The following is a 15,239-nucleotide window of genomic DNA, read 5'->3' on the forward strand; positions in this document are numbered from 1 at the left end:
ATGCCATCCAATAGCATTGTGTGAAATTAAATTTCACATCCAATCAGCTGGCAAGTCCTTCTGACTGCGTTTTCCCTCTGTTGTTCCTTATCCTCGCCGGGTGATGGTGATATTTAATATTTGCCCCGCCACTTTCCCACTGTAGCTTCCGACTGCAGTGCTCTGGATAAATACGGAAAATGGGAAATGGAAAAGGGGAAAAGGGGACAAGGAAAGGCCACGGACCCGAAGAAAAGTCGAAAGTCGATAGACGATTGAACTGAACTGAACTGAACTGAATCCCGTCGACGGCTTAGCGGCAAAATCAATGACACAATAAATATTTGTGCAGCCCTTAACAGTCGAGTGTTTAACAAGACGAAGTCTGAATGTTCCTATATATATCTATATACTTATAAACTTCTATAGATGGAAACTAGAATAAATAGAAAACTTTCGCTTGAAGATTGAGGCCAGAAAATGTATGTCTCATATTTTTTAAAGTGCTCACATGGAAAGTAAAACCAAAAAATAAGTGGGTAAGCTCACGCTGACAGCAAACTACTATTTAAGCTTAAGCACGACCTTATAAAACGAGTTTTTATTTTAATTGAGTTTTAAGAAAGGAAAGCCATTTGAGTGGTTTTCAATTCATTTAAAGCTTAACATTTTACCACATAGCCTTAATCCAACATTCGCAAATTGGAAAAGTGAAATTTTAAAAGTTTTGCCTCAGATGCAAAAATGCGTTTTAAGGATACATTATTTTTTGACTTTTAAATTTGCTGATTGGCAAAATAATCCCAGCCATATTTCAATGCTTAAAACGATGCTTCAAGGGAAATGGGCAGATCCAATTTCTCCCCTTTTTGTCTCTTTGCATTTAAGTAGGCCATCGAAAGTGTCGATATACGAATGTGTGGCACTGTAGCGCGCATGTTTATTGCACTTTGGGGAATTTACCAGCAGAAACACGACCCAACTCAACCCAATTCGAGTGAAACCAGCTCGGCTTGGGCCGCTTAATGTGGCAGAAAAATGTGTAAATTTACGTCGAAGGGAGCTCTGAAGTTTTGCCGCCTGCCTGGGTATTTCACTTCTCCTTTTTTTTTTGGGGTCTAGGTTTGAGTCTGTCCCCAAGTAAATTGAAAAATGTTGCTCACTGGGCGGTGTGGCAAAAGTGTGGCAAGTGAAATAAAAATGGCAAATGGCCAGAGAGATATAAGCAATGAGCTACCGGATTACATGAAACTACATAGCTTGTGTGTGGGGTCTGGGGTCTGACATGTTGGGGGTTCTAAATTATTTTCCTGCCAACTTTATCAACGCGAAAAATCAAGACGCATTCGACGCGGGTGGAACGCATCCTTGTGCTGGAGGGAGAAAAAAAACAAGGGAAAAAAGTATATTTTAATGGCAGCATAAAATGCATTGCAATGTTGCAAGCGCTCAGGAGAAATCATAACAAATCGTGGCCAAAAAGGCAATGTAATAACTCAGCTGTCGTCTCATTGTATTCTGATTTTTATTGCTCATCGCGGAGGAGTTTCTGTTCGGTTCTGTTCAGTTCGGTTCGGTATCTGGATCTGGATCTTTTATTTGTCTTGCTCTGTTTGTTTTACTGAATGTTTGTATAGTTTTTTTTTCCCCCGGTTTTTGGGAATTTTTGCAGGAAAGCCACTGCATGGTTATCCATCTCCTTCTACGGAAATCACAAATATCATATGCGAGAAATCAGAGAACGTTGTTTATGTGATTTATGCGCTAGTGCGCAAAAAGGGAGAAAAGTTCGTAGTTTCGGTTTAAAAGCGCTTCAACAATGTGGCAAATGAAATGCACACGAAATTCAAACAGACAAGTGGGGGCGAGGCTTGGAGTGGAAATTGGGAAAATGGCAAAATGGGGTTTCCCTGCCACATTTTGCTGCACTGGGGGCACGTTACTAGCGTTTTCATAAATAAACACGCAATTGTGGCATTGGGAATTTCCGTAAGATACTTTTTTGGGGGCGAGCCTTTTTACTTCTTTACTTTTTTTCCCCCAAAAATAAATCGGGTCGATGAGGCAGTCAGGCAACAATTATAATTTAATTGCAATTTTTTGCTGCCCGGTAACATTTCTGTCAATCAGCGGCGGGCAGGCCGCACCAGTAGCCAAAGTTTTTCAATTTTGCAGCAACAAATAGCCAACAATTGCTGTTTATACACACAGGCAGGTTCAGAGGCACAGGCACAGGCTCTTCCCCACGATTCAATCAATACGGAACACAATTGGTCCATTCACACGCCCATTTCCCTCAGAATCTTTGCACAGAAAAAATGCCAAGGGGAAGGAAACTGCGAATGGACGACGGATGGCCATTCAGCTCAGTTTGGCCAACTTTAGCTAACAAAAAATTAATTTAAAAACTTATTTCAATACCAAATTGTGCCCAACGCAGTAGGACTGAGTTCCCTCAAAAAAGGAGGGCAGTGGTGGAGGGTGTAACATTTTAATAAGATTGAAATGAAAACGTTGTAACAGTTCGGCAGTGTCCAAAAAATCGAAGAAGCGGCCTGATTTGCTTTTTATACTCTCGCTGCCTTTTGTGTTTGATGCTCGATTATAAAGTCGTTTAAGGGTCATGAAACTCAACATCGAACGACATCGATTCAATTTTCATTCTGGCATTCTATAATAAAAATTTAACTTTTCATCGAACCATTTGTTTGTGTATTTTACATATTTTGTCAGCACTTATGCGAAGGTTAATAAAATTGTTTGCACTTTTGCTTTGTCAATATAATTTCTGATTTTTGTTTTTGTTTCTCAACACAAACCAATTTTTTGTTATTTCATGTGTGGTGCACGGAATTTGTTTTAATTACGACTGAATTGTTTGGATTGCTCCAAGCGAAAATATCCATTATGAAATATTATATGTACGAGTTTTTTATGAATTACAAACATGTAGCTCACAGTTTTTTAACTTCAGTCTGTAATAATAAAGTGCTTTGAACTGGGCAGCGAATTTACAGACTAATTATTTGGTTTTAGTAAACAATTATAAGCAATAAACAGCTATGGCATCATACAATCGATCATAACTAACAACTCATTGCGGCATAATTCCCAAAAGAATGTGTGATGTTATAAATTTGTTACAAGGATGTCGAATCAACGAAAATCCTTTTCCCATATATAGATTTTTATTTTCCTCTAGCCAAAGTAACTAATTCGACAGCAGAGAAAACTGCAGCTGTATAGAAAGTGCAACATTTGTTACACATCCAATAGAGCAGCTCCTTGAATAAGGCGTCGCTTAAGGACCTTCGAGCGAAAAAAAAAAGTGGAGCGGAGAAGGATGTTAGAGCATGCCACATGCCCCCAAAGTATTACGACACAAAAATGGCATTGCTGCGGGGGCGTGACACATAAAAAGCAAGCAAAACCCGCTGCCAAACCAAACAAAATACACAAAAAATAGCTGAAAATCATTCAGCGAGCAGAGGGCACAACATAAAAGCTGAGCGTCTGGGTGGAACTTTAGTGCTAATGTTGCCCCACCGCTCGGGATTTTCTCCACCGCATTTTCCCAACCCAAATGGTTTTTGCCACCTCCCCAAGCCCCCAGGCCCCCCGGCAACTGCACTTGTGCACACTTTTGGCATAATACAACAAAATTGATTTGCCGCATGCATCATTATCAGCAACGTCGTCGTGCTAGTCGTCGTCATCATCCCACTCCGTTTTCCGACTGCTGGCTTTTACTTAGACTGCTGCACTTGAAGGTCCTGGGATCCCTGGGATTCCCTTGACTCCCCGCTCCCTCCACTGCTCGAAAAACACACTCTCGTGGGCCATTGAATGCAATGGCGCTCATTCATTCAACGTTTTGCAACTCATAAGAAGCAGCAATTGAAGCATCATTAGCTGCAAGTTTTCGAATCCTTCCATCGCGCCCCCGCACCACACTGCGTATGAGTAATGCATGCATGCCATTTACATTGATTTGTGGCGGAACGTCGACTGCCGATACATACACACACAGTGCACACACACTGCACACACACACACACTGGTGCACAAACCCAGCTTGGCAACTTTCTTCTAATGCTTCAGTCAAGTGGCTCGAAGTGGGGCATCGATGGGTTTTCAGCTTAACCAAAGCCATCAATTATGGGTAAAATTCGCTGAAATTTGTGCAGCATTTCAGCTTTACCAGCAGCAATCGAAAATATTTCTTTTTCCACCCAACTTTAAAAACTTTTGCGCTGAAGTTTATGTTTGTGCCGATAATATCGGGATTTCTCGACTTCTCGGTGTGCTTGTTTTTCCCCATCTTATTCATGAAGGCGTTCCTCAGCTACTACAAAAATAAATTCAATACGTTCGGCAAGGAAGAAGAAAATAACAAAAACAAAAAAAATAGAGCAGAGTCTGCAAAATAAGCAGATGCAAACACACACATAAAGAAATGTTGCTTGACTTTTTTTGGAAGTCATAGAAATATGATATTTTCCTGTGCTTGTAGTGTGCATGCAGTACTGATATCATCTTAATATAACTGAAATCGTATAGACAGCTGGTATCTATTTGCTACACAGTAGAGCTCTTTTCTTTTCAGTGTACACCCATACTTATGGGTGCGTGGCTCCTTTAGATCTTAGCATACATATGGGCTTCCTTGGCTGGTTGTTTTTTTCCGCTTTTGTTGGGGCCGTTGTTCCATGACGTTATCACGTACGCTAATGCGACAAAAGCGCAACGACGAGCAAAATGTTTTGAAAATTTACTTAGCCGGGCTTCGCAGCGAGTGGCCCCCACCTTGGCACCTCCGCCCCACAGTTACCCCGATTTTCCCGGTTTTCCCGGTCGCCCCTGGTTGGTTCCTTCCTTGGGTTTCTGGGTTATCCGTTTTCCCAAGGCTCTGCGGCTTCGACAGGCAGCTCCTTATAGAGCATATCCTTTGTGGCCGGCTCAAGACTGTGTTTTCCTTATTTTATTCCTGCTTTATTTGCATTCCTTGGGCCACATCCGCTGTCGCTTCCTGGCGCTTCTTTAAGCGCAAAATACTTTTCCGCTGCTCGAGTGGCAGAAAAATGAAAATATTATTTGGGGCGCGTGCTTTTTGGCCATGCAGCGCACGCGGCGTATACGTAACGCTCAGGTTAAACGGTCACATATACACGTTATGTACGTTTCCACAGTTTGGGGCACAATAATGTTTTATTTTCAACTTGAATGTATTGAAAAGGTTGATGGAAAAAGAGCATATTTAAGAGTTGAATTGATAATAAAAGCTGGACAGCATTCGTTTGTAACTAATTTCAGAACTTTAGGGATCTTTTAAAAAACCAATAATTTAAGTTAGTTTTTTAGGTGGCAGCCAATGCCAAAGTACTTGTTTTATTGCAGATTTATTAACTTGAACTTGGCTGTATGTCAGGCCCGAAAAGAACCGACATAACCGCAAATGTACAATGCAGGCAGGGCGGCCTGTTCCGTGCTCTTCTGATTCGGTTTGGTCTTTGGTTTGGTTTGGTTTGGTTTGGTTTGGCTTGGTTTGGCTGGATTTTCGTTTCGGTGCGAGTCTGGTTTTGGTTCGATGCTCGGCCCAGGTGCGGTGTGCGGTTCTGGGCGTGCATGGAGGGCGTGGCAGGCGCGTTGTAGGCGCCGTGATGTGTTTATACATTTCGTGAAATGACAGAAATTGAATAAAATTTATGCGTTTTACGCGAGGCAGGTGGAACCGCATATGGAACCTGCATGGTCCCAAAAGCGAAACCAGAAACCCAAAAAAATAGAAATTTCCCGTCTATATTGGCGGTAGGAAGTACACTTTCCGCCGTGTAACACCCACGGTTGTCGCAATTTTGGATTTGAAATATGTGCGAAGGTCGTATGGTGATGTGTGCTCGTTGCGAAATGTTTTCTTTTCGATGCTGTTTTTCGAAAGAGTTGACAGCGGCTGTGGGTTAAATGCAAAAAACTCGGTGTAGACAATCGGCGAAATGGAAAAAATACGTAGCCAAAACTAAAAATTGGTACTTTAATGCTTGGGAGTGCAGTTTGCTATGAATGCTTTTCCTAAATATATTCTTTTTCTTAGCTTCAAGAATACTCTGTTCCAGGATTTTCGCATGGCAAAGCCTGCAAATATGTTGCGCAGAAGGGCCACTCCCAAAAAGTGCGAAAAGCTGACCTTATGCCAGAAAATTCCGCTGGGCGAGCGACCGCATGCCATAAATGCTTAAATCAAATTAACGCAGGAAAGGAGGGCCGCACAACCCGTTGGCAAGAACTTAAGTTATGCAAAACGCTGGGCGTGGTCCCCACAATGGCTGCAAATCAGGATGACTGCCCGGAGCGGGGAAATTCGCTGGCAAATAGGTGAAGACAATGGCCAGGACAGCACAGCACAGCACGGCACAGGACAAGACAGAAGAGGACAGGATTCTCGGTCATTGCAGGTTGTCATTGTGTCGGCTTAAGGCCGGCGAACAAGCCAGAAAGCCCTGATTAATTGGCGCTATTTATAATTAAATTGCGTCCTAAGCTGTAATCACAGTTCTCAGTCGTCGCCGGTTTCTAAGCCCCATTCTCCACTCTTCTTCACTCCGCCCTCCACCCCTGCATTCATTTGCCCCTTTTCGCCTTTGTGGAGTGTCAAAGGTTTTCTATCTTCAACTACATCAAAAGCGGCAATATAATTTCCCCACAAATGAGCGTTCTGATTCAATTAATGCCTCTTTGACTGCAAATTCTAAGGGAGTTGAATTAAAGTCCTGGCGATGTCCTTGCCGCCTTGTAGATGCAAAACTCGACATGTTGTGTGCCAAGGATATGGGCAAACAGGATTTCCAGGCTACCAGGCGTTTGCAACAGAATGCAGCAGACTAAACAAATGTTTAAAAAAATATGAAACTAACAGCTTGGCCAGATGAACGATGGCACTAAAGAGAAAACATTCGTAAAATGCATTTTATTTAGGACTGCATTTTGTACTTGCCAACTAAAATAAAGCAAACATTTGAGTTCACCAAATAGACTCATATTTCTCTTTAGCAATTGAGTTATGTGTGCAGTAGATTCTTATAATAAAACCAATTTTTATTGGTTGCTAAGATGGAAAAGGGGATATTGTTGTTGTAAAAGCTAAAACCAAAAATTTATCTTTAAATAATAATTTTCCTTGACGTTTTGCTCCACTGTGCGCCTTTTGGCCAGGACATTTCCGCTGTCCTGCAATCGGTGCTCTTGTAGTTGTAATACCACCAACAACATGGGTTACACCACCAACAACTACAACAACAACGAGGGGGGCGCATTTCAAATGCAAATGTGTTTGTGGTGTAAATGCAATTTTACAAAATTTTATATAAGCCAGCAGACAGCAACAACAGCAAGAAAAACAACGACAATGTGCATAAAATTTCCGAGGATTTACATTTTAAAAACGCACAAAAAGCTGCAGCAACCAAGGAAAAATGCTCACGGAAAACGGGGGAAAATTCGTGGTGGAAGACGGGGAAAAAGGATGCTGCATATGAGGACCTAGCTGGTGTTAGTTTGCAAATGCGGTTTTAACGCTTTGGCGATGGCGACTGCGCGAAGACATTTTGGCAAAACAGCGAAGCGAAGCCAAGCCGACTGCAATTTGGCTAAGTGCGCGGGGAGTGGGCCAAAACTGCAAATGAAAATGTGCAATGCACATGTGTGCATGGCATACACACACACACATTTCTGCGGCAATCAGTGCCAGACACACATGGGCTTAAGGCTTTGGGCTTGGGCTTTAGGCCTGGCCAAAATGTTTTGCCTACTTGCTACTGGCTGCCACTTGGTTGCAGGCTCACTTGGCACTTTCCACTTGCCATCTGCCAGCCGGCTGCATAAATCTACGTCTCTTTTATTACGAGCTTTTGAGCATTTAAATAAATTTCAAAGCTTTGGCCAGAGCTGATTTACGAAAAAGGGGGCGGAGGCTGGTGGTTGGGGGAGTGGCAGCCGGCACATTTAGCGTTAAATGTGCATAGTTTTGTCTGCGGCAGCAAACTAACCACGTGAAAGTCGCCTGCGGAACCTAATGCAGAGTAGCCTGGACTCACGAAATGGCAAAATACTGAAAGAAAATATAGCTTTTTTTACATTAAATAATGACTTGATACTACACAATGTATGCTATATATTTATTTCGAGTTTTAATAAAGTTTCTTCTAATTGCCAGCAAACAATGGTTCATTTAGGTAGCAATATTTCTCAGTGCACCCACCGAGACGATGTGCAACATGACAGGCTGAAGTTGAGTGGCTCACACCCACACAGATGCGGCTGCGAGGACGATGGACGGACATAGACACAGACACAGATACGGATACGGATACAAGGACAGACACACATGGACCGCAGCTGGGCAGGCTAACTGAGTTAGAGCTGCCGAAAGTTCAGGAGCGGGGCCGTCAAGGATTCGAGGGGCAGCAGAGCAAGGATGCCGAGCTGGGGGCAAACAAGAAATGTAAAGAATGCCACTGACAATGTACAAAGTGCAAAACTAATTTTACAGAGTGAACAGCAGCAGGAGGAGACTGCCGTGACTGCAACATGTTGTGTGTCCTGTGTCCGAAACACAGGCAAGTTGCCAGACGAAATAGATTATACGCCCTGTGGTACGACTCTGCCTTCCGCCCCCTGCAAACGGAGAACTTAACTCATTTCCGTCTTGATTAACCAATCGAACTAGTGGAGAAGTCAGTTAATCATAAGAGAACCTTCATTTAGGCTAAAACACAGCTCGAGGAAGGAGGCACTTTCGTTACGGCCTGTCCTTCTGTCCTGTCCTGAACCATTTTGTCGAAAATTTCCGAATGTGATTTAAGCCGATCTCTGGCAAAATGTCATGCAATCTTGGCCCTAGGTTGATTACTTTGTTTGCCATCTGATTGCCGGCATTGCCCTGCATTTTCCGTTTGTTTTTTTGGGGATTTAAGGCTGCTCTGCACTTAATTGCTTAGATTTGTTTAATTTAAGCCGATTATACACGACCACAATTTGTTAAAAGCTTTCCGTGTGCAATTGTGATTGTGCTTGTGATTGTGTGACGCCCAGGTGTCAGGTCTATTATCCATTAATCGATATGCCAGTGGATTGGATTTGAAAAATGGATTGGATAGTACACGTTGAAAAAGTATGTTCTCTACCAATAGGAGGAAACCTTATAATATATACCCCACCATAATTTGAACTCGCATTTGAAAACTCTTGAAATAATTATGGTGGTGTATGTTTTTTCCACGATTCTGTGACTTTTAGCACACTTTTTTTTTCCGAGTGCCTGCACATGTGATGGCCAAACTATGCGAACCTTAACCTTATCGAACACCCGTCAATGGCCGAAATGGAACGGAGGAAAATGGCAGGGAAAAAAGTTTGGAAAAATGTAATCAAGCACGTAACTTGCACAAATTTTCTGCACTTTTGCCGAAGCCAAAAGCGGCAAAAGCCCCCAGGCCAAAACGCACACACACACACACACACACACACCCACACCTACACGTACGTAGAGTAACATGAACGGTGACAGACACGCACGCCTGAGTGCTGCCACGCCCACGCTAGAAGAGATACCCATCCGCCCACGCACACACACACACACACACACAGAAGCACTCACACACTGCGATACTGAGGTGCCATCAAAAAGATTGCCGGCTGCCTGTTTGTCTTTGTTGTTATTGCAATCCTTTTGACTATGAACTGCAGACAAAAAAAAGGATGCGAAAGAAATCGAACAGGAAAAAAGATTCTTCCCCTCCAACGGATCAAAATACAAAAAGTCAAAAGAAAAGTTAAAGACTTTAAAATCCGCCCCGGGGCCAAAGTGATTGAGCGTGTGTCGCAGCAAGAGCAGGGAATTTGTCAAAAAAAAGAAAAACTTTCCAAGGATGATTCGTAGGAAAAGGGAGATGTCAGGTGAATACACAGAGACAAAAATGTTCACACGAAAATTGCTTTCAAAATTTTTACCGCTTCCATTCGTCCTCAAATGTCCCTTAGTGAATTAGTTCAATTAGCTGCTTTTAAAAAGATATTACGAGAAACCGTAGAAAAAGTTGTTTGCCAATATAATTTGCGAGACCCAAAGTTAAGTTCTTAATATTGTCTGGCAGTGCAAAGTGTACCTGTAACAGAGCTCAGACTGAGACCATAGCTGGTTCCTTTAATAGACTCATGGCTGCATAGTCTCATGTCCCCCAAAAGGCGCTCGAAAATCAAATGAAATTGATCCCACAGACAAAGCGGAATGAAGGGAAATCAAAGGCGGAGACTGGAATGAAGGATGGGGTATCCTTTGCCAAAAAAGCGCAGACATGATATGAAATTATTTGTCAACGCCGAATGCCATTTTCAACAACTTTCCGACAACTTTCATTTCGTTTTCATTCTGGCAGTCGACTTTGCCTGCCCGGCTTCGAGTGCCCCGTCAACTCGTGGAAAATGGAAGGCGCGCCGGGAAAATTGGGCGAAAAGCGTCTTTGGGCTTTCATTTTGCATTACAGTTTGTCTGCCAGCGGCCAAAAGGAGGAAGACGACGAAGAAGACAGGGGAGCGGCCCAGACATGCAATGACATCCATCGCAGAAGGCGCTGGAACTTTCTGATTGCTTGCAAATGTTTTATTAGCCTGATTTTCCGAATGGAAAACCCGCCGCAGTCCCATCCCAAATGTGATATGTGTGCGCATTATGAGACCGAGATGTGGAGCAGGATAAGGAGAGCACAAAGGTGAAATGGGATTGCGAACAAGAAGCCAATATTCATATGGGTCTGGGGTCTTTAAAAGTTATAGGATGCTCAGAGGAACAATAGAAATAGAAAATATTTGTGCCCATTGAAGCAAAGTCAATTAAACACGACTTCGAGAAGCGAAAGGCTTAATATTTTTAAAGGTGCATGCAGTAAAAGATAAATTGTTGCACACATTTAGTCATACTTATTGGTTACCATAAAGGTGGAATACTGACCATCCTCTGATACACTTGTATATTAAGTTTAAAGTTTACTAATTCCCCAACATAATTTTTTAAATAAGTTTCAAAAGCGGGATCGATAAATTTGTAAAGGCTCTTCCTGCTCTATCGGCGACTAAGCTTGCTTGTTGCAAGTTTCTGCGAGTCCTGTGCATCCTGACCATCCTGAGAATCTGATCTGAGCCGGCGGCAGGGATTTTCCTTTACCCCCGTGTTGCTGCTCATTAATTTCGTCTATTTAGGAAAAGTTTTTGCTGGCTGCGTTGCTGTTGCCTGCAACTTTTTTAAGTGGTTTGCGGTTTATCATTTTTGGCTTTGCAGCGAACGAAAGTGCAGCTGGCCCCGGTGCGCTTTTCCTCGCACAAATTTTTTTTGCTGCCTCTTTTTCTGCCGCAAACAAAACTGTGCGCAAACAGGAAATAACGGTAACGCTGCTTCATTTCCGCTTTTATTAAAACATACTTTTCACGTTGTACCTTATCCTGCTGCTGGCTCGTCCTTCTGCTCCTTCATTTCTCCCCTCCCCTCATTTCCCCCCTGCCCACCCTTTCTTTAATAGTCCCGACCGTCTTACCGCTGTTTGCTGCGGGCATCTTACTACCCTTCCTTGAAAAAAGTTGCCCAAAACGGCTTGGTACGTTTGATTTGCATACTGCGATTTTTTAATTAAACAAAGTATTTCTACATTCTGCCTAAGAATTGTTCTGGTTAGCTTTTACATGTTTCAATCACTCTTTTTAAGTTTATGTTTTGTATATTTACTGCGCATTTCAGAGTATAGCTATAGCTAAAGATTTCCCCCTTTTCGTTCTCTCAATGCGCTTTATTTTCGATTTATTCCCCTCTCAATTAGTCCTCCGCTTTCCACCTGCGAGTGTATTAACTATTCATTGTGGCCAACGAAAGTTTTTTCCCTGGTGTTTTATCTGCTCTCGCTGTTGTTGTTGCCGCTGCATTTTCGCCACCCCCCATTTCCACCACCCACGAAATGCAGCTTGTCACTTCCGCCAGCCAGCCGCCCGCAGTTTTCCACGAAGGAAAACTTGTGCCCAGAGTTTGGGTTATGCGCCACTATCTGAGTGTGTTTTTTTGGTCCGTTTTCTGCGGCTGGCGCTTTAAAAGCAGCCAGCGGATGCGCCGAACCATCTTTTAGAGGTGGGCGGTGTTTTTCCAGAGGGGGGGCGGGGCCGATTTCCACGAGGATTTTCAGTGCATGCAAACGGCTGAACCTGAACCGCAGCTAGTTGAAAGTAGCCAAAGGTAATTAATTTTGTAGCTACAAGTTGAGGGTCCTGCTGCAAAACTTAGTCGCCGGCAGATGCAGTACTCCGGATTCTGGTTAGACGACCACAAGCTTTTGACAGTCCGCGCTCGCTGCAAATGGATTTCCCATTTTCCATTTGCTTTAGTTTTCCACTCCGAATGAGTGGCAACATTTCCTCAAAATGCAAGTGCGTTTTTTTTTCATTTTGCCTTCCAAAAGGTGGATGGAGCTGTGCGTGTGTCTATTAATTTTCTTGGTTGCAACAGCAGCGATAAGCAGCCATGTGCCACGCCCCCAAGGGCGTTGACAAACGGGCGGTGATAAATTGCTGGAGGGGGAATTCAAGGATGAAGCAGATGCTGATGCACTGCTATTCATCATTTTAAATTTAAAGATTATAGATGGCTTCATTCTGCAACTGCACATTGTCAAAACAAGTGCACTTGGAAAAGATAATGTTTAATAATTTGAAGATAGAAATTCAAGGTCTCTGTTGACATTCCTTTCCTATTTACACATTGTAATGTTGGGTAATTTGAAGGGCCTTTCCCAGTTTTCCCAAGTGTTTTGTGCTTTTCTGCTTCAGTTACCCGTAACAACGAGTCTAATGGACCATTTGTTTTGGCTGCGTTGATTTTGCATTTTGGCCGAGAGAGTAATGGCGCTCAAAGTCATTTTCCTACGGCTGCAGGTTGTTTGAATTATAAATTTGAAATTAAAGAGCCAAGGCCCGCCAGACGCCCTCGAGTAGAAGAAGTAGACAAATTAAATTGCACAACGCTCCAGTTGCCTGGCCATGGACTTAGAGGTCTTAACCAGTTCACCTCACTGCATGTGATCCCCGATCCCCGAACCTCGTAACCTCCACTGCTCTTCCATGCACAAGAGGTCGTGTCAAAGGGCCCAAAGCCTTGGGTAACAGGACGCGTTAAAGTCAAAAGTTGCCAGGACAAGGACAAGACCATCAAGTGTTGCCATGTACACACGAATGTAACGAAACGAAATGAAGTTATCACGAAACAGGGCACAAAGCCATTACGATTGTCCTGCTGTCCTCTTCCTTGAGTCCTTGTGTCCTGCTGTCTCGAAAGCGACAAGTGTTTGGGGCCCCTTGAGCTGTCTGCACTGCAGAAGGAACAAAAAAAAAAAAACTCTATTCTTGGCCACAGGTCCCCCGTCTCGGCCGAATGAAATCCAAGTGCGTGCCGGCTAAAACGAGGAAGACAAGACTGTTTTTGGGGGGCATTCTGAGCCCGTGCCAATGTCAGAAGTTAAAACGCAAAAACAAAGGCACGGGCCGAAGGAAAGTGGAAAATATCTAATCAAAGACGGCCTGTCGAGCTGCTCGACGACTACAACTCGAAGGGCAAAGCCAAAGCCAAAAGCCCGGCGAAGCCCTAGAATTGTTTTGCAATCGTTGGGCTCGTTCTGAGGACATTATCTGGCTGGATAACACGGCCCTTCTCTCAAGGAACTGCCGGATTTCATGGATCCCTGACTCTCCCCGACTTTCTGACCTCCAGCTAAGCCGCACTGCAAGGCTTCATAATTTTCACCGCATGTGGTCGTGTTGCAGAGTTCTTTGGTGGCTTTTCCTCTCGGGCTGAAAATTCAATTCATATGCTGGCTAAGAATGTGTAAGGGAAGTTAACTGCCAGGGGAAGTGTAGATACACTTTTTAAGGGTATATATTTCAAATTAAAGTTTAAAGTACGAGTAAGATACTACGCGATCTGTAATTATTTGTAATTATTTCAAGTGCAGGATTGTATGGTGTACCACCATTGCGGCTGTTTTTGTGGCAAATATTCGGGGTAATTAATCAACTGCCACGCGCATCGTGGCATCGACCACGCCCCACCGAAATCAACTGAATTCTATTAGGCCCAAAGCATGGGGAGCAAGGGAGCATGGGCGCAGAGCAGCTGTGTTCTGGCCTTGGCCAAAGTTGCTGCCTAAGCCGCTGGAAATCCCCAGAAAGCGCCGCTCGTCTGCACCTGCCGGTTCACCTTGGCACATCCACATGCTGTGCGGCCAAACAAAAATTGAAAGGAACGTGAAAAATTCGGAAATTACTGAGTTATGCCAGCTGTCGCAAAAATCCCGAGTTATATTTTCGCCTCCGCCGAAAGCAGCTTATATGTGTACACCCAGTACCTGGAGGAGGAAGAGGAGGAGGAGGAGAAATCCATACGGACGAGTGCCATCGTATTTTCGTTTTTATCGAATCTGATTTTATTCCGTTTCCGGCCAATCCCGTTCCCCGTGACGCAGGCAAAGGATTTTCCGCTGAATTTTATGCTAATTATGCCGCTAAGCTCTTGGGCAACTTTCAAAAGAGTTTCGAGTCTTAGCGCGCCTTAAAAAACTTCCTTCGCTAAATCCGAGCACAATATTTGGCCAAGACGCGCTTATGCAAACAGATTTGCGCTGACTGCAGGAAATTAAATTCCCTCGTCCGCCTGCTGCCGCTTTTCCGATAAATTCGCACACGTTGGACTTTTTTTTATCCGCCCCGATTTATTTATGACCGACTGCTTATAATTTACGTTCCGCCGACTTTAGCCGGCCGGCGACTATGGCATCAACACTTCCGCCAGCGGCGGCGTCTGGTGATACCAAGTGAGACGCCGCCAGCGGAAATCCACGTGGCGGTCCAGGATCGAAGGAACCGGGGGATTCAACAATAGAAAGGATGCGGCAAGGAACGGGAATCGCAGGATATTGCAACCATTGGATACCTTTCTTTTTCTATATTTATCTGCCAATGGAGATGGTTATATCTAATTTGTGTTGTATTCTTCTGGCATTAAAAGATGGGTTTTTCTAGAATAATAATAATATCATATCCAGCATATCCTGGATTTAATATTCCTGCTACTCATTACTTTGTAAATTATTTCAGTTGCTGAAGAAATCAAGTTTAATTCAGTAGTTTCCTATAGAATTCATTGGCTTATCAATGCGGTATACCCAAAAACGCCTCAC

General features: G+C 43.5%; 2 protein-coding genes across 4 annotated transcripts in view; one reads left to right on the forward strand and one right to left on the reverse strand.

Moving 5' to 3' along the window:
- The window catches only part of LOC6538057 (uncharacterized protein C2orf42 homolog), a 124,764-nt gene that overhangs the window by 43,824 nt on the left and 65,701 nt on the right, over nucleotides 1-15,239 (forward strand). The gene's annotated exons all lie outside the window — the stretch shown is intronic.
- LOC6538058 (tyrosine-protein phosphatase 99A) overlaps nucleotides 1-15,239 on the reverse strand; it is a 111,578-nt gene that overhangs the window by 41,530 nt on the left and 54,809 nt on the right. The window lies entirely within an intron of this gene.

This window comes from Drosophila yakuba, chromosome 3R, assembly GCF_016746365.2.
Source record: "Drosophila yakuba strain Tai18E2 chromosome 3R, Prin_Dyak_Tai18E2_2.1, whole genome shotgun sequence".
NCBI lineage: Eukaryota > Metazoa > Arthropoda > Insecta > Diptera > Drosophilidae > Drosophila > Drosophila yakuba.